The following is a 26,128-nucleotide window of genomic DNA, read 5'->3' on the forward strand; positions in this document are numbered from 1 at the left end:
GAGAGGTGGTGAGGCTACATGGTCTCCCAAAAAGTATTATTTCTAGCAAAGATACTAAATTTGTGGAATATTTTTGGAGGACTTTTTGGAAGAAGTTGAAGACAAAATTCAAGTTTAGTTCTACACATCATCTGCAAATTGATAGAAAAATAAAACTAGTAAATAGAAGTCTGGGTAATTTGTTAAGGTTTTTAGTAGGAGGTAAACCCAAGGGATGGGATTTGATTCTGCCACAAGCAAAATTTTCTTACAATAATTCTATAAATAGGAGTACTCATAGATCACCATTCCAACTTGTGTATGGGAGTAGTCCAAGGACTGCACTAGAGCTGAGAAAGATGGAGAAAGGGGAGAGGACAAGTGCTTGTTGATCTTAGATTGGTTTTAACGATTGAATATCAACACACTTACGAAATTGACTAAGTTCATGTCAAGCTAATAACATATTTCGAGCATAATATGTATAGATGTTGAGTTGCAATGAGTGTTGAGTAAATAGTAAATGCTGAGAAAATAGACAAAGCTGAGAAAGTTCAAGTGCTGAGTGAATAATAGATCTTGAGAAAGTTTAAGTGCTAAGCTAGACAGAATTATAGTATATATCGAGCATTAGTATTAAACAAGTTTTGAGTAACACAAAAATGACCTAGTTGTTTGTGATGGCACAAACAACTATGTAAACCATTTTGAGCGAACATATAGATAGATTTCAAAGCTTTGAAGATAAGATAAAATCTATTTGATTTTCCTATGTGATCAACATGTAACCAATAAAAAAAATGGAAGGAATTGAGTGTGAAAATTGGATGAATCTCAATAGTAGATTCATACCTAACACTAAGCCACCCAAGTGTTTCTAAAGGGAGACAAAGCCCCATAATTTAATATATGTGAGAGAGAGTGCATGTGAAGAGGAGATACTAGCGAAGATTTGAAGGAAGTGAAAGCGGTGAATTTATTAACATATATTCAAAGTGACTTAGAAGAAGGACAAAATTGCACAATTTGTTCATCAAAAGAATAGTCTTGACAATTGAGTGTCAACACACTTAACCATTTTCACTATATATGTCGAGTGCACAATGTATGCTGAGCTAGAATTTCAACAGGTGTTGAGCCACAGTTGGTGCCAAGTAGTCAAAACGTAGTATGTGCCAAGTAATCCAAGAAATGTTCATGTGCCGAGTGATCTAGGAAATTTTCATGTGCTGAGTGATTTAGGAAATGTTAAGGTGCCGAGAAATATAGAACATATATGTGTTGAACAATACAGTGTCTAACAAGTGCCAAGAAAACTAGGAAAGTAATAGATGCCAAGCAATCCAAGAATCAATTCATGTCGAGCATAAGTAATGTAATAAGTGTCGAGTAACTCAGGATCAACATATGAGTTTGTGCTTTCACAAACTAAGATGTAAACCATTTTTGAAGCCGACTTAGAGAGATTTCAAAGGAGAAAAAAGGATAAGGATGAATCATTTACATTCCCTATGAAATCTGCATGCAACCAATCAGAAAAATGGAGAAGGCAATCAACCAATGAGAAAAATCTAAGGTATGAGCAAGAACTTGAGATTCAATATGGATCATAGATTCATACCTAACCTTAAGTCTTTGTATTCTTTATAAGGAGGTCAAGAATCCATTGCATGTGTGGAAGAGAACAATGTTATGGGGAGATTATAGTGAAATTTTAATGTGAAAAGGAAAAGACTTAGAGGAACAGAGCAACAATTTCATATCTAGTTTATCAGAATAGTACAAGGGAAAAGGAACACATACAGAGATCAAATCAAGCAAGGATCAGAATAAGAAGAGTAGATCTAGTACCTGAACCCAACAATTTGAGATTGCATACAATCAGGTCAAATATTCTAATACTCTCTCACAATTGTATCAGAGGTTGAAATCCTATGTTGATAGGTTAGCTTAATAGCTAGGTAGGAGAACCTTTGGAGAAGGTCTTGAAAATTATATGTATTAGGTGGGTTTAACAACCTATTGTAAATCCTTTAATAGGGTGACACTTCATGTAAGTGTTTGTAAATCCTCTAACCAAGTCACTATTGACATAGTGTAAAGCCTTTAATAGGGAAGGCCTTTCATAGGGCAGACTATCAGAAGTGGTTGAATATTGATTGTTGCAGTAATTTTTGTGGGTGTCATCCCCACCCCAATTTTACCTTCTTATTCTTGGAGGGTTTATGTGTTACCAAATTTTTGTGTTATGTGTTGATACATGCTTTCATTTTCATGTTTTTTTTTTTTTTTTACATGCATGTACATCACTTTCAATTATGGGTTAATAAGGGTTTGAAAGGATAAAAATTGGTACTTCTGATTCACCCCCCCCCCCCCCCCCCTCCAGAAGTACTCTTCCCATTTAGAACATTCCAACAATTGGTATTAGAGCACTGGTTCTCACAAGGAAAAACCTAACAACTTGGAGAAAAAGGTCAGAAGATGGAAGTCTTCAAACCTGGGAAGATCATTAACAATCAAGTGACTGATGTGCAACTAACTCTATACAAAGTAGAGGAAGCCAAGAAGGAACTAAGAAAATCTTTGAAAAGAAGAAAGGAGATAGCCATAGCTGAAAATGACATACACTACAAAGAGATTGACACCTCACAAGTGTTTTCAAATGGAGATTCCAAGGAATTTGATGTAGCAATAGTAGAATTAATGGAGAAAAATAGAGCACAAGCTTAAAAAATCAGATTAATCAAGCTTGAACAAGAATCATAAGCCATAATGTTTTGTGAAGTGACTGAACAAAAGAAAAGAGCTATTGAAGACAAGGCCATGATAGAAGATGACAAGAGAAATCTCATCAATAGGTTGGAAGAGAAGACAATTGAATTTAAAAAGATCTCAAACATGCAGCTAGACACCTTAAGTCAGATGATGAATGTTCATCATGAGCTAAACATGAGGGACATTAAGATCTCTACCTTGAAAATGTAGAATGAAAAATTGTAGAATGAATTGAAGAGAGAAAAGAAAATAGCATAAAGTTACAAAAAACCCAATGAGGCCATCAAGTTCTTTAAGCAATTGCTGAAATCACCAAGGGCTAGTAATGATACTTCAAGACTTGGCTGCATCAACACTGAACAAGGAGAATCATCCAAGGCTACAGAAGAAAGAATAAACAAAGGTAAGGACACTAAACCTTCTTGTCATTTTTGTGGTTAAAAGGGACATACCTCTAACATGTGCAGAAGCAAGAATAGTCATCAACATGATAAGCCTACGAATGCAAACTTCTGTCACAAATACAAAAAACAAGGACATTCAACACAAGACTGTAGAACCAAGACCATCAGGACACCAAGATTTGAAGGTCACTACTAAAACTACAAAAAGTACAGACATGGACCATTTTAATGTAGATCAAAGCCTATGTGGACACCTAATCAGCTTACAAGAGGAATCAATCATGTACATCACTATAATTGGGATTACAATACCAGGTATAGCAATCACTATTGTCAGGAGTATGGACACATTCCTAAAAATTACATAAGGACACATTTTAAGGGAAGTTACAGCAAGTGGCTAAACCAAATTACATGTTTTAGTTGCCTGAAAATTGGTCATATCAGCAAAAACTATCCTACAAAGTCAAAAGCACCAAAGACTAAAGTCAATAAAGGAAAAGAGAAGATTGATGTTGAACAAATAAGAGGACAGATTAACAAGACATGAAAGAAGAAGGGTGAATGTAGCACATCAAATAGAGAGATCACTTCACCCAAGAGGTCAAGTAATCACACCTCATTCAATTAAGCATAAGACATATACATGGGGTTGATACATATAAAGATGTATCATACATCAGCCCACGAAAGCATAGAAGTACTGCAAAGAAGAAATATGCATGAGAAAATATGTCAAGTTAAAAGTTAGAAGATGATGCCAAGCTACCTTTGGTTGCCAAGTGAAACTCCAGTATATGCCAAGTTGAACAAACTAGTAGATGCCGAGTAAGACATGTTAGTGACTGTCAACCATTGAAAAGTCTAGTTGATGACGAATGAAATAAGACACTAGATGCTAAGTAGATGAACTTTAGTGGAAGCGGAGTTGATAAAATCTTTGGAAGCTAAGTGTATAGCTGTAATCACAAGTGCAATAAATACTAGGTTTTTGAACCTAATAAAGTTGAAAATCATTCATTTTTGAATCATTCAAACACAAAGCGAAGTCAAGCAGAGCGAAAAGGTGATTCTACAGCAATTTGCAGTGATTCCAATAGCAATTCAACTCCAGTTCATCGATTCATAGGTATTTAATTCAAGTGCCAAGCTATGCAAAGTTGATTCAATTTTAAAACCTAATTTGGTAAACAATGGCATCTGGGTGAAAATCTACCAAGGAGAAGGAAAGTCATGAAATTCAACTAGTCAATAACAAAGTCAAACAGTCAGAGTTTAGACCCATCCCTGAAGTCACTTATAAGAATGATCCTGCTAGTGACCTATCCATAATTCTTGCTAAAGTTGTCATGGTTCAAGATGTTCGAAAGTGTTATAACTGTAAAATTGGAGCCATAGGAGATTTGGAGATTTTTAATGCATTTGATAAACTATGTGAAAATGGAAAACTTAAGATGAATTCTCCATAGTTGAGAAGAAGGGTTTGACCAAAGCCCTAGTTTTTCCTATTGTTTTCAAAACAGAATGGATATGCATAGTTTTGAGCAGAATCCATGATGGAGCCTTTTGGTTGGAGATAGGGCTAGTGAAGTTTACGAAGAAAACTATCCATAGTGTTACTGGTATTCCAACCTTAGATTGGCCAAAGACCTTGAGGAGTGACAAAAAGGAAACCATAGAGAAGAATACAAGTGCAAAATGGAATAACAGGGGAATGACAATAGACACCATCATAGAACCCCTAATAGATTTTTCTGTGAGAGTCATATCACACAAATTCTACCAGTCAAGAAAATTAAACAGTGTACCATGTATAGCAATGGATGTTGCATATAAACTGGTGAAGAAAGATCATACATATGATCTTGCAAAGCTCATGTTATAGCAGATTAATGAGAATCTGGGAGCTATAAGGAAGTCTAAGGGAGCTCAATGTAAATTTGGCTCAGTTTTGGTTTGCATGTTTTTCTATATTATGAAAGAATTCCCTTTAGTAGTCAAGGTGAGATGGGATCCAAATAAGACCATTATTGATCAAATAAATGGATTCATTAAGTAGATGGGTGAGAATTTTGATGCACAAATGACTAGCTACTTTGAGGACTTCAAGAAGTTCATGAAATAGAGAATGAGGATACTAGTCTCACTGGTTGAGCAACATGAAAAGGATATTTGTTTTCTTGTGGACATTAATTATACTTATATACAAGCAGTCATACCTAGAGTGAGATGGCTTAGGCCACTAGGTTATGAACTTGATGTTGACCAAGCCTTAGCAGCAATAATAGCTCTACTTGCAGAGGAAATTGGCAAGACTGCAAAACATTTTGGAACCTATGACATTGTCAAATCAAGTGTGGTGATAGATCTTAAGACTACCATAATAGTAAAGAAGAAGTACAAATTGATGAAGAAGATCAAGAAGAAATTTGGTGTTGAAGAAGCAGGAATAGTAGAGGAAGAGGAGGCAGATGAAGAAGAGGATGACAATGAAGAAGATGAGCCTTTACAATTGACACAAGGCTTAGGTGAACATAAAGAGGAAGGTATTGAGGAAGAAGAAGCTGAGGAAGCACCTATTAGAACTAAAGTCACCAAGAGGAAGGCTAAAACTCCACCTGCTCCTCAACCCAAAGTAAAGAAAGTGACAAAACCTACACCAAAGAAGCCCACTACCAGAGTCACCACCAGAGCTACAACAGAAAAGGCCAAAGAAGAGGTAGAAAAGAAGAAGAAAACCACCAAGGAAACTAATGAGGAGCCAAGAAAGAGAATAAAATATGTATCTCAACATGACTCAGATGAAGAGAAGACAAAGTCAGAAGATATTAGTTAGTTCAAAGTGGTAAGTCATCCACCAAGTCTTCAATTGATAAATTGTGTACAAAGATTAGAAATGATGACTTGAAAGATTTAAAGAATTTAGATTTTAATAAGCTCACTAAGGAAGAGAAAAGAAAATAGAGGAATCTGTGTATGCTATGATGGTTGAGTACAAGCACACACCTCTAGAGCTAGATAACTCAATGCCCAAGGAGTTGTACAAAATAGTAGAAGAGAAATGGTATTTTTTCTTGAAGATGGAAAAACAAATAAGGGAGTCAACTTTAGAAAGATTGTTTCCTAATTTGACTAAGGTTCAAGTGACTAATGCATTCAAGAGGCACAATAATAAGTTTACTCCAAAGTATAGGGCATTCAGTATTTTGCAGAATAAAATTGAAGATGTAGTCAGCAAATCCACAAGATTGTGAAAAATAATATACAAGAAAATTGATGATGTGTTTGATGAGGAATATAAAGCAGAAGAAAGTGCCAAGAAAAAGGAAATAAAAGATATAGGGAAGAAGGAGGAAGATTAGAGGGAAGGAGAGAAGAAGGTTGAGGAAGAGAAGAAAGTGGAAGAAGAGAAGAAAGATGAAGAGGAGAATAAAGAGGAGAAAGAGGAAGAAAAGGAGACAGATGAGCAGCAAGAGAAAAGTGTGCAAGACACACAACTATCACCTCCTAGCCCTCCTCATACCACCATCACACCCATAGAGATAATCAAGATTAAGGATGTTATTGACACTTTTGGTCAAAACATCAATCCATTAACTATAGAGGATCTAGAAAAGATCCTTGACCAATCAACACAAACAACTAGATTATTTTCAAGCCCAATACTGGTCAGTATTGATGAGTTGCAAAAATCAATAGTAAAATCAAAGGAAGTCAAGGTGCAAACACAAGAACCACCTTCGACCATACAGACTACTAGAATCCTATTCCTTCCTCCACCATCTCCACCAAAATAGGTCACAGATGCACTTCAAGTGTCAAGTGCAATAGTAGGGGAAAACAAAGAGAAAATAGAACAACCAACAAGCATACCCCCAACAATTGATAGTAAAAAGGAGAAACAAGCTGAAGAGAAGGAAGAGACAAGAGATGAGGAGCAATCTGCAATACAAACTTTGGTTGAATCACCAAAAATAGATACTCCCACTCAAACTTTTCAGAAGTCAAGCACTAAAACACTAGCATTGCAAATTAGAATACTAGGCTCGAGCTCAACAAAAGTAGCCAAGAAACTTCATTATAAAATTCCTGAGCTTGATGAAGAAATCACAATACCTTACTACGAATCCAGTACTCTCACTGAGGAGAAAATTAATGAAATATAGAATGCACTAGATAGAAGAAGAAGACAAGAGGTATTGAGAAAAGAATATAAATATAGGCAAGCACTAAATGAGATAAAGGACATCGTTATGGATTCCTTCACCTTACAGAAACCTAATGAGTCAAGGCCAATAGTAGAGCAACTATCTGATATAGTTGACCAGGTGACAAATGAAGACCATGATACAAACGCAAAATTAATGGAATGATCAGAAAAAAAGTTTCAAGGAAAAGTAAATGAGAAAATATCTGGTGATATAGCACTATCACAAGCTAAACTGGCTAAGAAATTAGATAAAGTCAAAGTTGTACTTGGGAATATATTCTCCCTGTACAACAAGTTGTGTGATTTTTCCAACTTCACACAAGAGACTAGCCAGAAAATAATGAGCTTGGAAAGAAATCTAAAGATTTCTAGTATGCAACTCCCCACTAATCCAGCTCAAAGTGAGAAGCATTTTACTCAAACGCTTCACACTCAAAGAGAATTAGTTGTAATAAAAATAGAGGAGGCAAATATAAAAGCTAATTTGATGCAAATTTAGTCCTCTATAACCCCTCACTTGGAGCTACTTCATAAGGAGAAACTGTATGCAAAAACAATCCTCAAGAAAGATTAAAATCTTCTAGCTCAGATGGACTTGTACATCTAGCAGCAAAGGTTGCCATCTAGCATAAGTCATTGGACATTGCACTAGAAAATTGGGATGTAACTCTGAAGATACTTCTGGAAGTAAATAGTACTTTTTTCGCTAAGCTTGGTATTACTCCATAGAACCCTTTGACATCAGTGTCAAAAAGGGGGAGATAAAGTAAAGATGAGATATGTATATATGTAGATATGACCAAATTTTGAATCATTTTTTTTATTACATTCTTTCATTTTGAGGATAAAGTGGAAAGTTTGTAAATAGCCAAAAAGGGAGATGTCAAGTAATAAAGCAGAAAGAGGGAGATGCAAAATTTTGAACTTTGGATCAGATAATGCATATAGGGTCAAGAAACAGGACAAAGGATAGAGAGGATTAGGCACATTAGCACATAATTTCAGTCTCAAGAATGGAAAAGGCATTATCAACTCAGGGGGAGTCATAAAATATATTGTTACTCACAATATTTTTGAAATTTCACATGTAGTCAATAAGATTGAGTTCATAAATTCTTGGTTAAGTGTTTTTGACACTCATGTCAAAGGGGGAGATTGTTGGTCAAAATAATAGTCTTGACAATTGAATGTCAATACACTTAACCATTTTCACTATATATGCCAAGTGCACAATGTATGCCAAGCCAAAATTTCAATAGGTGTCGAGCCACAGTTGGTGATGAGAAAGTCAAAATGTAGTATGTACTGAGTGATCAAGGAAATGTTCATGTGCCGAATGATCTAGGAAATGTTCATGTGTCGAGTGATCCAGGAAATGTTCAGGTGTCGAGCAATATAGTGTCTAATAGGTGCTGAGAAAACCAGGAAAGTAATAGATGTTGAGCAATCTAGGAATCAGTTCATGCTGAATATTAGTAATGTAATGAGTGCTGAGTAACTCAACATCAACATCAGAGTTTGTGCTTTCACAAACTAAGATGTAAACCATTTTTGGAGCCAACTTAGAGAGATTTCGAAGGAGAAAAAAGGATAAGGATTAATCATTTTCATTCCTTATGAAATTTGCATGTAACCAATTAGAAAAATGGAGAAGGCATGCAACCAATGAGAACAATCCAAGATATCAGCAAGAATTTGAGATTCAATATGGATCGTAGATTCATACCTAACCCTAAGTCTTTGTATTCTTTATAAGAAGGTCAAGAACCCATTGCATGTGTGGAAGAGAATAGTGTTAAGGGGAGATTATAGTGAAATTTTAGTGTGAAGAGGAAAAGACTTAGAGGAATAGAGTAGCAATTTCATATCCAGTTGATCAGAACAGTACAAGGGACAAGGAACACATATAGAGATCAAATCAAGCAAGGATCAAAATAAGAAGAGCAGAACTAGTACCTGAACCCAAAAATTTGAGATTGCATACAATTAGGTCAAATATTGTAATAATCTCTTACAATTGTATTAGAGGTTGAAATGCTATGTTGATAGGTTAGCTTAATAGCTAGGTAGGAGAACCTTTGGAGAAGGTATTGAAAATCCTATGTATTAGGTGGGTTTAAAAACCTATTTTAAATCCTTTAACAGGGTGACACTTCATGTAAGTATTTGTAAATCCTCTAACTAGATCACTATTGACACAGTGTAAAGCCTTTGACAAGGTAGGCCTTTCATAGGGAAAATCATCAGTAGTGGTTGAATATTGATTGCTACAGTGATTTTTGTGAGTGTCATCCCCACTATAGTTTTATCTTCTTATTCCCGAAGGGTTTCTGGGTTACCAAATTTTTGTGTTATGTGTTGATGCATGCTTTCATTTTCATGTTTGCTTATATGTTTACATGTGTGTACATCAGTTTCAGTTATGTGTTAATAAGGGTTTGAAAGGATAAAAATTGGTACTTTTGATTCACCTCCCCCCCTCCCACTCTTAGAAGTACTCTTCCCATTTAGAACATTCCAATATAATCAGTTTGTAGAACAAAGGATCAAGATTACATCAATTTCATATCAAATCAGAGAGGATCGAGATGAACTGAATTGGGATGTGAAATCAACAATATCAGATTGTAAGTGTATTAGATCAAACATTCTACTATACTTTTGAACAATTGTATCAGCAAGATGAAATCCTTGTATCAAGGTTGATTTAACAGTCATAGTGAAATCCTTTAACAGGGTGACATTCCAAGTGAATGTTGTAAAGTCCTTTAGCCAAGGACACTTCTAATAGGGTGTTAAAATCCTTTAATAGGGTAGGATCTAATAATCCATTGTAAGCCTTTAACAAGGTAGGCCTTTCACAGGGTAGATCATGAGAATGGTCAAAATATGTAACCTTAATAGGTGAACTTTACTGCTGCAATAATGAAGAATTGTGGGTGTCATCCCCCACTCAGTTTTACCTTTTCATTGGAGGGTTTCTAGGTAATCATTTCTAGTGTCAAGTGTTTATGTAGATGCATTTTTTTTACATGTTATTTCTATATGTTTATTCATACAATGTTTAAAGTTAAAAAAATTATTGGTTAGAGATTAGTACTTCTAATTCACCCCCCACCCTCCCCCCCCCTCTCATAAGTATATATTTTCCCATTTGTATTTCCAACAATTGGTATCAAAGCTAAGTTCTCATCAGGAGAAGCCTTATAGCTTGGAGAAAAGATCTTGAGGTGGAAGTGTACAAGTTGGGAAAGACTATTGAGAATCAGGCGATTGAGATACATCTCTTACTACAATAATTGAATGAAGCTAGAGATGCCTTGAGAAGTTCATTAAAAAAAAGAGATTGCCATAGCAGAAAATGACACTCAATACAAAGAGATTAACAACACAAAACTATTTGTAGATGGAAACTCCTATGAATTTGATGCAGCAAATGCATATCTCATGGACAAGAATAAAGCACATGCTGAAGAGATTAGAAATCTCAAGTTGGAGCAAGAATCAAAAGCAATATTGCTATGTGAGGTGACTAAACAAAAGAAGAAAGCTATAGAAGACAAGGCCATGATTGAAGAAGACAAGAGAATCTTGTCAAACAGATTGGAAAAAAATTAGCAGAACTATCTAGGATCTCAAACGTGCAATTGGACACCATAAGCCAAATGATGAATGCCCATCATGAGTTGAATGTCAAGGACATTGAGATAACTACATTGAAGTTGCAAAATGAACAAATGCAAAATGATTTGAAAAGAGAGAAGGAGTTTGCTAAAAGCTTCAACAAGCCAAATGAAGCCATCAAGTACTTTGAAAAATTATTAAAATCCCCTAAATCTAGCAAAGACACATTAGGATTGGGTTATACAAGCACTGAAGAAGAAGAATCATCCAAAGCTATTGAGGAAAGAAGCAATAAAGTTAAGAACCCTAAACCTACTTTTCATCATTGTGGAAAGAAAGGGTACATAGCTAATATTTGTAGGAACAAGAATGTTAGTCAGAATGCCAAGCCAAATAACATGACACATTGTTACAAGTGTAACAAACAAGGTCATCAGGAACATGAATGCAAAACAAGGACCATGCATCCACCAAGATTTGAAGGACACTACTACAATTGTCAAAAGTTTGGATACAAAGCCTTTGAATGTAGATTCAAGTCCACATGGTTATCAAAGAAGGGAAGAAGCCATGAAAATATCTACAATTGGGATTACACTACAAGACACAGCCATCATTATTGTCAAGAGCATGGACACACCCCTAAAAATTGCATAAGAACACATTTCAATGGAAGCTACAGTAGATGGTTGAGTCAAACTACATGCTTTAGTTGTTTGAAGACTGGTCATATTAGCAAGCACTTCCCAATAAGGACAAAGGCACCTAATTCAAAATTGAACAAAGGAAAAGGCAAGGTAGATATTGAGCACATTAGAGGAGAGATGAATAAGGCATGGAAAAAGAAAAATGGATGCAACACATCAAATGAAAGGATCACTTCACCTAAAGGGTTAAGTGGTCACACCTCATCAAACTAAGGAAAAAGAGGTATTAGGGACTGATATTTAAATATTTCATCATACATCAGTTCCAAGATAAGTTAGTGCTAAAAAGGGTAACATAGCATGAATAAGGATGAAAGCTAAAAGGGAAAAACCAAGGTCAAATCTTTAAGCTTTTCATCTTATTTCCAAGTGTGAAAAGTTCTCTTCAATTTTTGAGTAAATTCCAGTGTGTGCCAAGTTGTTAACCAGAGCTAGTTGAAGCTGAGTCAGTAGTGGTTGTCAAGTAAAAGAAAATTTCTATTGAAGCTGAGTAAAGGTAACTCTAATGGATGTCGGGTGATGGAAAATCAATGGAAGACAAGTGAAAAAGAATTGCATAGAAGCCAAGTTTACAGTTGTACATGCACCATGCATTAAATGCAATGTTTTGAAAAGGTACAAGGAAAATTTTTCACTCATTATTCATCATCACAAACATAGAGAAGAGTGAATAGAGTGAAGAAGCAATTGGAAACCAAAGATTGAAGCATTTACATAGATTTCAATGGAGATCAAGCATCATCTCATTGATTTGAAAGGTATTCCTCATGAGTCGAGTTACGCACTTTTGTAGTTTAATATCATTTGAAACCTTAGCTTGCAAAAATGGCCTCTAGTTCAAGAAATCCAAAGGATAAGGAACCTTTTAAGGTTTAGCTAGTTAGTAATGAGGTCAAGCAACCAAATTTTAGGCCAAATCCTAAAGTTGCATATAAGAATGACCCGATAGGGGCATTGTCAATCATTCCACCCAAGGTCGTAATGGTTCAAGATGTAGGAAAATGTTACAATTGAAAGGTTGGAGCGATAGGAGATATGGAAATTTGATAGGAATATGAAAAACTGTGTGAGAATGGAGTGTTGAAGGAAGAATTCCAAATCGTTGAGAGAAAGGGCTTAACCCGTGCCCTAGATTTCCCTACCATCTTTAAGACTCAATGGATACAAATTGTTTTGAGTAGAATCCATGATGGATGTTTATGTCTGGAGGGATGGCCTATCAAGTTGTCAAAAAGGATTGTGCACAGGGTTACAAGGTTTCCAACCCTAGAATAGCCCAAAACCCTAAGAAGCAACTCAAAAGAAGCCATTGAGAAGAATACAAGGGCAAAGTGGAACAAAAGGGGCATGACCATTGATACCATCAAAGATCCACTTCTAGAATTAGCTATGAGGGTCATATCTCACAAATTCTATCAATCAAGCCAACTGAATAGTGTACCATACATTGCAGTTGATGTAGGGTACAAGATTGTAAATAAAGATCACACATATGATCTGCTCGAGCTACAGTTACAAAAAAAACATGGAGAACTTAGGAGCTATAAGGAGATCAAAAGGAGCTTGATGTAAATTTGGTTCAATTTTAATATGTATATTTTTCTATGTTCAAAATGATTTTCCTTCTTTTGGTAACGTAGGTTGGAAGACCAATAGGTCTATAGCTGTACAAATTAATGAGTACATAGAGAAAATGGGAGATAGTTTTGAGTCTATAATGACTAGTTATTTTGAGGACTTCAAGAAAACCATGAAACAAAGATTGAGAATCCCAATTTCTCTGGTGGAGAAGTACTACAATGACATTTTCTTCCTAGTTGATATTGACTACACATTTATCCAAGCTGTAGCACCTAGAGTACATTGACAAATCAGAAAAGATTTTTGGAAACTATGATGTTGTCAAATCCAAGGTAGAAATGGAGTTGAAAACTACCTCAACTCTAAAGAAGGAGGATAAATTGGTCAAGAAGCTAAAAGAAAAATTTGGTGAAGGAGGAGAAGGTGATAATGAAGATGATGATGATGATGATGAACGAGGTCAAGAACCTCTTGCCATCACACAAGGAATGGGTGAAGATGAAGAAGAAGGTGCTAAGGAGGAACAAGCCAAGGAAGCACAAGCTAAACCAGAGCCTAAGAAGAGTAAAGCTCATAAATAACCTACAGCTCAACCCAAGGGCAAAAAGATTGCTAAACTTAGCCCTGCCAAGCCTACTGCCCCAGTCACAAGAGAAACTACAAGGGCCACAACTTAGAAGGCTAAGGAGCAAACAAAAGAGAAGAAGAAGGCTACTAAGCAACCAGGTCTAATGCAAAAGAATATAAGGAGGAAATATGTTGCACAACCAGAATCTAATGAAGAAAGGACCAAATCATATGACAATAGCCAGTTCAGAGTGGTAAGTCATGCACCCAAGTCCAATATTGATAACATTTATGAAAATGTTAGGGATAATGCAGACTTGACTGGCTTGAAATCTTTTGAATTCAATAAATTAAATAGGGAAGAGAAAAATAAGATTGAGGAGTCAGTATATGCCATGATGGAAAAATTCAAGAATACCCCACTTGAATTTGACACTACTATGCCTAAGGATTTATATTCTATAGTTGAAAATAAATGGCATTATTGCCTAAATATGGAAAAGGAAATATGAGATTCCACATTGGCACAAGAGATGCAAGACTTGTCAAAAGGACAAATAACAAAAGCAAACAAGAAACATGGTAGCAAGTTTGCACCAAAGTATAGAGCATTTAGCATACTTCAAAATAAGATTGAAGATGTTGTCAAGAAGTCCCCTCAAATGTGGAAGTTTATTTATGGGCGTTCAATTAAGGAAAGAGAGGAAGAGCCCTTTAAGGGAAGAAATAATGAAGAAGAGGAAGAGAATGACAAAGAAGGAGAAGTTGAGAAAGAAAAGGAAGGAAACACAGTGGAGGAGAGAACACAAAAAGAAGATCATATGGCAACTACTGAGGAGTAGCAAATAGATCAAAGTGTGCAAGACACACAATTGCCACCATCAAGCCCTCCACATGATAGTAACACACCTATAGAGATGATCAAAGTAAAGGATGTTCTTGATAGCTTAGTTGAGAATATCAGCCCACTCATTGTAGAGGACCTAAAGAAGATCCTTGACCAATCAACTTTAAAAGTAAAGTTGTGTGACAATCTATTATTGGTCAGTGTTAATGAGTTGCAAAAAGCAGTAGCTGACCCAACTAGGGACAAGGTGGCTACACAAGAAAAATCCTTTGACATCCCTATAGCTACAAGTAGATAACCTCAAGAGCAAGCATCAGTAGATACATCAACTAAGGTTGATACCAAAGTTAAAGTTTCTATAACTATCGAGGAGCCCACAAAGGAACAAATAGGACAAGAAAAAGTATCTTTTCCTACTGCAAAAACTCAAGATGCACCACAAAAAATAGTGATTGATCAAGGAGTATCACAAGAGGAGAAGGAGATTCCAAAGGAAAAGGAGTAGGAAGCAATTCAAACATTGGTTAATCTACCAACTACTGGAACTCCTTCAAAAATCCTCTAGAAGTCAAGCACTAAAGCAATGCCACTCCAAATTGCAGCACTAGGCTCAAGTTCCACAAAGGTTGCAAGGGTACTTCACTATGGAGACCCAACATTGGATGAAGATATTGTCATACCTAAGTATGATTATGAAACCATGAACCTTGAACAGATAAATGAGATGCAAGAAGCATTAGATGGGAAAAAGAATCAAGAGATACTCAAGAAAGAGTATAAACAAAGGCAAGCATTACATGAGATAAAAGACATCTTTCTAGATGCATTTAGCTTGCAAACACCTGATGCAACCAAACCCATATTGGAACAATTGTTTGAAATTGTTGAACAGGTGACCAATGAAGACCAGGGGGCTAATATAAAACTCATGGAATGGTCTGAAAGGAAGTTTCAAGATAAAGTAAATGAGAAAATATCAAGTGGAATAGCACTATCATAGGTGGAATTGGCTACAAAAATAGAAAAGGTGAAGAAGGTACTTGAGAATATATTCTCACTATACACTAAATTGTGTGACCCCACATTCTTCACACAAGAAACAAGCCATAGGATTATGAGTCTGGAAAGAAACCTAAAAATATCTAGTATGCAGTTACCACAGAATCTAACACAAAGTGAGAAGCATTTTCACTCCACATTTCATACACAGAAGGAACTAGTTGTATTGAGAATAGAAGAGGCTAATACAAGAGCCAAGTTAGTTCAAATTCAAGCCTCCCTAACCCCACACATGGAGATTCTACAAAAATAACTAGCCTATGCTAAAATAGTACTCAATAAAGATCCTAATCTTTCAACATTAGATGGCTTAGTTCACCTTGCAGCAATGATAGCAATCCAAATTAAATCACTAGATGTTGCCATAGACAACTGGGATGCTACTCTCAAAATTGTTATGGAAGTTAATAAGAACTTTTTGGATAAATATACACTTAGTGTATAAGCCCTTTGACATCAGTGTCAAAAGGGGGGAGAAATATCTTAAGAGGGAGATATATGAAAGGGGGAGACATGTGAAAAGGGGGAGTTACAAAATGAATAAAGAGAAGAAAGGGGGAACAAATAGCAAGAAAGCAAAAAATAGGGCATCATATCAGAATACATTAGATAAAGATTATCAGATATTTACTTAGAGATTTTGGATATAGCAAAGAGACATTAATTCAAGGGGAGTTCTAAAATTTTGAGGTATATAGTTCTCTACAAAAAATTTAACAAATTTTGAAGTTTTGAATATATGTTGAATTGGATGTACATTATACTCAAGGAGATTAGATTCATCATGTATAGTTAAGTTTTTTTGCCACTCATGTCAAAGGGGGAGATTGTTGATCTCATATTGGTTTTGACAATTGAGTGTCAAAACACTTAAGAAATTTACTAATTTCATGTTGACCTAATAACATATGCCGAGTATAATATGTATAGATGTCAACTTACAATGAGTATTGAGTAAATAGTAAGTGTCAAGCAAATAGATAGAGCTGAGCAAGTTCAAGTGCTGAGTGAACAATAGATATCGAGCAAGTTCAAGTGTCGAGCTAGATAGAATTATAGTATGTGTCAATCATTAGTATTAAACAAGTGCTAAGTAATAGAGAAATGGCCTAGTTATTTGTGATGACACAAAAAACTATGTAAACTATTTTTGAGCTGACATATGGATAGATCTCAAAGCTTTGAAGATAAGATTAAATCTATTTGGATTCCCTATGTGATCAACATGCAACCAATTAGAAAAATAGAAGGAATTGAGAGGGAAAATCGGATGAATCTCAATCATAGATTAATACCTAACCCTAAGCCACCCAAGTCTTTTTAAAGGGAGACAAAGCCCCATAATTCAATATATGTGAGAGAGAATGCATGCAAAGAGGAGATACTAGCGAAGATTTGAAGGAAGTGAAAGGGGTGAATTGATCAGCATATATTCAAGGTGACTTAGAAGAAGGATAGAATTGCAGAATTAGTTTACAGAACAAAGGATCAAGGTTATAGCAATTCCATATCAGATCAAAGAGGATCGAGATGAACTGAATTGGGATCCAGAATCAACAATATCAGATTGTAAGTGTATTAGATCAAACATTCTATTATACTTTCTAACAACTGTACTAGTAGGATGAAATCCTTTTATTAAGGTTGATTTAATAGTCATAGTGAAATCTTTTAACAGGGTGAAATTCCAAGTGAATGTTCTAAATTCCTTTAGCTAGGCACACTTCTAATAGGGTGTTAAAATCCTTTAACAGGGTAGGATCTAACAATCCTTTGTAAGCCTTTAACAAGGCAAGCCTTTCACAGGGTAGATCATGAGAATGGTCAAAATATGTAACCTTAACAGGTAAACTTTGTTGCTGCAGTAGTGAAGAATTGTGGGTGTCATCCCCACCCTAGTTTTACCTTCTCATTGGAGGGTTTCTAGGTAATCATATCTAATGTCAAGTGTTTATGTGAATGCATTTTTTTTACATGTTATTTCTATATGTTTATGCATGCAATGTTTGAAAGTTAAAATTTTATCGATTAGAGATTAGTACTTTTGATTCATGCTCGCCGTGCCCCCCCCCCCCCCCTCTCAGAAGTATACATTTTCCCATTTGTATTTCCAATAGTGTTGAGGTAGAAGACTTTTTTGAACATGTCAAGAACTTACATGAGGAGGTGCAAGCACATATTACCAAGATGAACCTACATTATAAGGCTAGGATAGATCAAAAGAGGAGACATAAGGAGTTCCAAGTTGGAGATTAGGTTATGGTATATTTGAGGAAGGAACGATTTACAGTGGGTACCTAGAACAAGCTGAAGATAAAGAAATTTGGCCCCTACAAAATTTTGAAGAAACATGATTCAGGGAATGCATATGAGATGGAGTTACCATATGGGATTCACATTTCTCCTATTTTCAATATTTTAAACTTAAAAAAATATCATGATGATGTTGCAGATGAGGAGTTGATGCTGGAACCATGACCAATTCCTACTTCGACGAAGGAAGAGATTGAAGAAATTATGGATAGTCATGTGGGTCGGAGTACCAGAAATAAGCAGTATGAAATATACCTAGTGAAGTGGAAAGGATGACCAATAGAATAATCAACTTGGATATCTACAATGGAGGTTTCCTATTTGGGTTTTCCTCTACCAGCTATAAAGTGGCAAGTTCACTTTTCAATCTACCCTGGGTGTCTGATGTAGGAGCATCTAGTGGTGTAAGAGCAATCTTGTATCACCCAAAAATATGCTTAGTGTTAGTTTCTATTTAAAGTGTTTTCATTTTTGGATACCCATTTAGGTCAAATAAATATTCCAACTCTCATAGCTCCACTATTAGTTTTCTAGGTTATAATTTATAAGCACCTCAGGATATGTGTCAATGTAAAAAAATAGGTTATTTTGTAATTGAACTATAATTATAATGAATTACAGGATGTATGTTTGAGGTATGATTATACTTGTAATTTAAAGCACTCCAAAAAGAGAATAAGATCAAAAGGCTTTACGGTTTGAAAATTATTGCAGTTTTAAGTTGCTTGGAGACCTGCTAAGAGCACTTCAAAGTCAAATTTGAGGCACTAAACAACCTTGTACATGCCCAAAAAATGGGGGACAAGCAAAGCTGGTCCATATTTCTATAGAGCCCTTTGAGAGTTTTTTAGAAATGTAAATGGTTTGTCAATCACAGTCACAGATCAAAAGTTATGTCTCTCGAAAGTTGGACTACCATTTATGGATTCTTCTAATTTTACACTAACTTTTGATGTGTTTTATAGAACCTTCTATTTTGGAGGTGGATGCTAAATGAAATATAATAAAATTTAATTCTAACCATAAACCTAATTTGGTTTACTTAAGGACAGTTATGGCATTGTAAAGGCAATTTTTGGTGGAGTTTGGGAGAAGGTATTGATGAAGGGTTTTTCTCCAAGATCATACAACATTGCAAGCCTAGAGGGCATATCTTTGGGTCTATTTTCATTGTACTAAATATAGTAGCAGATCACTTCTGATAATAATATTCTCCTTTTCCTATTTCATTCATTTCTATCTTGGGTTGTGTCTTCATCAATGTGAATGGTGAAGTATTGTAAACTAGTGTTGGAAAGAGTTTTGTTTTACCTCATGAGATGTCTCTAAGATTGAAATTTATTTCATGGATTTTAATCGGATCCACATCTATTTCATTCATTGGTTTCTTTATAGGATTATCTACATCAAATTGGTATCAAAGCTAGAAGTTCTGGAGAGTGTGAGGATTCACACGAGGACCTAACCCTTTGTTGGGTTTATTTCAGATTCTTTTTATGAGGTTTTGGTTGCAAATTGATGCCAGTTTGCTTAGTTGCAGTTGATGGACATGAATGTCTACCAAGAGGGTCATGAGAAATGATCTAGGGCTAGAGATTGGTCTATTATGTGTTACCAATAGTCTCGAGGAGAGAGCCATGATAGAACTCCCAGGTGAGGGATAAATGCAGTGTGGATGAGTGGATTGTGCAATAGTTGAAGCATCATTGAAGGTGACCAACATAAACTCCATAGATAGGATTCACAACTGAAAGAGATATAAAAAGAGATGAGGCGTTGATCCAATGAAGATAAAGAGGCAACGAATTGGTTTACAAATTCTCACCAGACCATTTACATGGGACATGAAAAATTTTCAAGCTCAAGAGTATGGTATAGGAGCACTTAGTGTTAAAGATATTGGAGATGATCCATAAAAATATTTTAATTATTTAATGCAATTCCATATATTTTTATGTGATATTCCATGTAATTTAATCAATGGTAATGCCTAAAGGCAATAAATATAAAGTTTTTAAGGAAGTGCAAAACTATTATTTGTAATATTATAAAAAGTGCAAAACTATTGCAAAATGTGCAAAGAGGGTTAAGAGAATCTAAAAAGTTGGTTGGGAAGTTGTAAACCACCAATGAGCCTATAAAAAAATATGTATGGTTGAACCAAATAATAATGGAAGGAAATATTCAAATTTGAAACAAATTTGGAGTGATTATAAGTTGTGATTTTGATTGTTTTTTCAGTTTTTGAGTTGGTTCTAGGTCTTTTATAGACATGTATGGCTTGTAAATCATGTAAAATCTGTATATTTTGATATTAAGATGAAAAAACTTCCTTTTATTTTTGGTTTGGAATGATTATATGGAGGAATGAATAAGTTAAGAACATTTTTGTAAAAGTGGTTGTTTGCAGATTTGGGATTCCCTCACAATAGTCATGCTGAAGCACTTGGTACTAACACATGTGGAATAGTTAGAACTCTAAATTGATTCATTGGAATAACATGTGAATATAGTTTTATTTCCATTTGGTTTGATTCATTTTCATTGATATTTGTGGAAGTTATATGTTTCTTAGTGAAACTTGGTTTTTTAATATCTTAATGGAGTTGCAGGCATATATAGATTTGCATTCATATAACAATTTATGGGTTGGAAGATTAAATGGATTATATATTTGGAAACTAGACTCAATAATTATTATTATTAAATTAGTTTGAGATCAATAGGTTTTTTATTGTGAAAGATATGGGATGCCTTAGGCAGGGTTACCAGTTTTGTTTCTGGTTTATGATAGAGAAAAATGGGTCTTGATACAAAGACCATAACTTGTAATTGGTTTATTAGATGGGTCTCATATTTGGATATGAGTTATTAAAACTAGTTTCTAATAATTAATGTAAAGGTTTTTGAAAGAAACCACTAGAAACAAAAGTTATGAATAATATACTCTCGAATAGAAGGAAGACCATGTGAATGGTGAAGTATTGATTAACTTGTGTTAAAAAGTGTTATGTTTTACCTCATGAGATGTCTCTTAGCATGGAATTTGTGTCATGTATTTTGATGGTATCAGCATGTATCCCATTTTTTTGTTTCTTTGTAAGCTTCCTTGCATCATTCCTCAATCCTAAATGAACGAATGAATGAAAAAACTAGGTGTCGACATAAGTTATAACACAGTCAATCAAAATTCAATAGATATTATGGTCATATGCTTTGGGGGGCAAAAGAAAATTTTTGACAGTAAAATTTTGTAATTGTGATAATCACTATCAACCTTTTTATAGTAAACCTATATTCAAAATCATAACACATTAATAGACATTAGTATATATGAACATGGGATTTGGTAAGTGACTTACCAATGTATAATATAGTGGGTTAAATATCATATCAATGCTATTTGAATGTTGTTAGTCCATTGATGAGATTTAGTTGTGACGGCCTTTACAAAAAGGGTCATTTGCAAGTCATATTTTGAAAGATCTTTACCTTATAATTGTCAAGGTCTATTTGTCTTTTATTTCTATATGCATATCCATTCAATAGCGATTTTAAATTTGTAAATTATTAAATATTGGCTTGTGGTTTGGAGGAATGCATTTTTCTCTTATTGCTGGTAATCTAAAAAGGGCTTTCAAAATTTTAGAAGTGTTGATGTTGAGTTTATCTTTACCAATATATATCATGTTTGCAAGTTTTATGGATTGATGTATAGAACTGTTGTAACATATTCTCATCAAAGATAGTAAGTGGATTATCGTTGCAACAAAATAAATCTACATTGGATAACACAAGTGTATCTTCTCTTCTAGAGTAACACATGGGCTTTAGATCTAGCCTATACATTTTTAGTTAGCACTTATTCTTATGGTCAACTAACTAATGAATAAATATCTCCAAAATGATATGCGTCAAATGAAGCTATTGTGGTAGTTTATATATACACTTGATCTAGGATTTTTTTTCTAGTCAAACAACTTGTGTGAAATCCCGAGGCATTGTAGATATGTGATGATAATGTGAGTTGCATCTCATTGATCTCTCTAGGCTAACATGTGAACAAAAATATTGTGGTAAATCATATATATACTTGATCTAGGCTTGTTTCTAGTAAAAAAACTTGTGTTAAGTCAAATAGCATTATGAATGAGGTGTAGTGGATGTGTAAATGGTAATGGGAGATGCATCTCAATAATTATTGAAAAATATATGCACTATATGTTGTGATGCGAAGCCTAATCAGACACAAAGGATTATTCATCACAATTTTCCCTAGATTATTTCTATGGGGGTTTGGGGGTAGCACCCTAGGTGTGCTCCTTGTCATAGTACAAGGTGGGGTTGAGAGGAAATGTGCCTACAAGTGTTTTTGGGGTAGTGCCCTCGTAGCCAAAAATGACCCTACTATTGTTAAAGGTGTCAGCTGCTATTCTTCTATTAGATGACTTATTCTAGCCCTAATTATGTTAGTAGAAAAAGCTTGTATAAAATAGATTAGGGTTTGGGATTTCATAATGTATGATGATATTGTAGCTTCTTGTGGTGATATTGAGTTGTAAGGTATTGCAGATTGTAATCACTAGATAGTAATAATATTGGACTTGTTGTTGGTGGACATAGACCAAGGATTGGGTGAACCACATTAAATCCTTGTGTCTTGTGTTATCTTCTATGTGATTTATTATTTTTTGATATTGCATTAGTACATTTTGACTCATTTTTTGACCAGAATTGGTCAAATTGTTTACCCATAGTTTTGTCACTATTTTTGTTGTTGAAATGTCAACCAAGTCTACTGAGTGTTGAAATATCGATGCACATGTTGGTTGAAAATGTCCTACTTATCATTGAGAACATTGGTGTATGGGTTCATAAAAAATTTGACCAAGTTTGCTTGAAATTTTGACCATTTCTGATCCTTCATTGACCAGGATTCCAAACCCACGACAACATCCTAGTTGATGGGTTGGTCGAAAGTTCAACCAAACTTGGTTGAATTTGAGACGAATGCATACCAGCATTGGTTAAATTTTTGACCAACCTCGTTGGTTTTCTTTTAAATGAAAATTGGATGCTCTTAATGATGGTATATCTCTATCTAATCGAATTAGGGATGTTCTTTAACCATTGTTCAATCTAGAACACCTAGAGCACCTCGATTTCAGCTTCAATGACTTCTCTAGAGTTCCCATCCCTACTAGATTTCCCAAGCTCAAGATTTTATGCTACTTGGACTTAGCACAGGTTGGGTTTAGTGGAGATGTTCTCACAAACATGGTGAACATTTATACTTTTTAGTACTTTCACCTCTCTAGGCTTGGGTTGAGATTGGTGGACATGTGGACATGGAGGAAAACATGAGAGATTTAAGGGAGCTTGTCTTGATAAAAGTGGATATGTCAATAGTGGAAAGAAATGAGTTGGATATCCACTTCTATCAAGATAAGATCCCTTAAATCTCTCATGTTTCCCTCCATGTCCACATATCCACCAATCTCAATCCAAGCCCAAAGAGGTGCAAGTACTGCAAAGTACAGATGTTCCTTATGTATGTGAGAACATCTCCACTAAACTCACCATGTGCCAAGTCCAAGTAGTGTAAAATCTTCAACCTAGGCAATCTAGTAGGGATGGGAAATCTAGAGAATTCATTGAAGCTGAGATCAAGGTGCTTTAAGTGTAACAGATTGAATAATGGTGAAAGAACATCCGTAGTTTGATTAGACAGAGACATACCATCATCAAGAGCATCCTCCAAACTATGGAGATCAAGGTGAATAACATGGTGTGTGTGAGGATGGAATTGGATTCTATTCCACTCATAACAATTTAAGCCATGCCATAATTTCAATATTTGATGGGAAGCATCATGAGCAGACACCTTGAAATGCAAAAGTGAATCTATTTCATGGCCTCCACAACACCAACAACCATTAACGTGTAAGAGCATAACAAAGGCCATAGTTGTCCACAAAAAAATTATCAGATGCCACAAGAAGCTTGTACTTACTTTTTAATGGAAAATTTGATTGTGTGTAGTAAGTAGTTTAATATAGATAGAGAATTCCTTGAAGCCCTCTCCTATTCTCTATATGAAAGCAAGTGTGAAGGCAACTATAGAAACCAGAGAGTATAGACTTGTTTGAGAAAGTACAAACTCATTTGAGGAGTGATGGTTCTTTGGAGAAAGAATACATCAAGAATGATGATTCAAAGGTATGTGGTCCATCTGTGATGTAGAGCCCTCTGTGGTCACCTTAAGTAAACTAATTCAACTCGAGGATTCAACAATAAACTTGGAATCAATTCAAGGAATCATTCCTATTCAAAGATAAAATGGAGTCCTTCGACTTTTTAATTCATTCCCCCAACCATGCTCATGAGTTTACTAACACTTTCTTTGTTCCCATCTCTCCAAGCACCAATACCTTCCTAGGCCACCTAGTGCACCTAGTGCCTCCACCATACCAAAACTCAAACTGGGCTTCACACCTTGATTATAACACCTTGGATCATCTCAACATAGTACATTTTCCATGTTACAACTTCTCGTTCACTCATATCCACTCATCTTCAACCCTTTCTCTTCTATAGCCTTTCTAGGTTTGCCTAGTAGCCCTTCCAACACTGAAATCAGCAATTCTCTCCCAAAACCACAAACAACCTATCAAGTTTTTTACACTTTCAAATACCCTTTTCAAAATTGCTAAGTTGATATCATTCTCATATTTTCATGACTTGATTGATGAACACTTGCTTCACCCCCTAACCCTTCAACTAGGCCTAATCAGCCCTTTCCCAAAGAAGTAACTCTATCATCCACTAATCTCCAAGACTCCATAACCCAAAATAGTCTTGACAAAGGATTAGAATACATGTTTTAAATGATTAGGGGGAAAAAGGTTATCAAAAAATATGATTAGGGGGAAAAAGGCATTAAATTTTTCACAATTTTGTAAACTGTCATATGTGTTGCTATAGACAGATTTATCCATTCAAATATAAAATGACAAAGTTACTTTGAAATTATAAAATATTGCCTCATCACAATTTCAAATATTTCAACAACCCCATTAATTGCATCTCCAAACTTGATCTTGTCTACCTTAAACTTGCTGGTTCCTACAATATCTTTTGTATGTCTTGTAAAGTACCTAAAGAAATAGAACATGGCCAATATATGAAATGCATGAAAGTGACAAAGACAAATAATTTATAATTGATCAAGTATAGCTCTTATACCACTTGATGGGGACACAACCCAAGAACAGAATGGACATAACAGAAAAGGGAAATTGTATTAACTGAAAAATAAGCTAGTACATTTAGTACAGAGAAAATAAACTTCAAAACATGCCCTAAGGGCTTACAATAGCATAAATGTGGAGATAATTTCCCCTTTCAGTACCTCCTCTCAAACTCCACTCCGAACTACCTTTTACAATGCCAAAAATCTCCTTAAATAGACCCTGGAGGGTTAAGGACTAGGAGTACATTCTAGAAAGTGCTAGTAGGCATCCACCAACCAAATAGAAGGTTCCAGAAGCTGTGTTAGAAGTCGACGCAAATCTAGAAGAATCCAGAAATGGTAACCGAACTTTCGGGAGGCATAACTTTTGAACCGTAGCTCTGATTGATGAACCGTTTACATTTTTGGAAAGCTCTCGAAGCACTCTATAGCTCTCTAGAAAAGCTTCGCTCATCCCCCATTTTTTGGCCCTTTTTAAGGTCATTTAATGCCCCTAACTTGACTTTGAAGCATTCTTAGGAGGTCTCCAAAACCCAAAAAATTGCAATAACTTTCAAACCGTGGGGCCTTTTGACCTGATTCTTTTTCTGGAATGTTCTAAATCACAATTACATTCATCTGGCCAATTCACACCTTCTATTTTACCAAAATGATGGCCCAATTACATGCTCCTATTTTTTTAGGATTTTCTAGCACACTGATAGTGGAACTGTGAGAGTTGGAACCTTTATTTGACCCAAATGGGTGTCCAAAAATGAAAACACATGAAACAGAAACTAAGTCTAAGTACATTTTTTTTGGTGACAC

Source organism: Cupressus sempervirens, chromosome 11 (assembly GCF_028749045.1).
Source record: "Cupressus sempervirens isolate cs-2001-9-10 chromosome 11, ASM2874904v1, whole genome shotgun sequence".
Classification (NCBI taxonomy): Eukaryota; Viridiplantae; Streptophyta; class Pinopsida; order Cupressales; family Cupressaceae; genus Cupressus; species Cupressus sempervirens.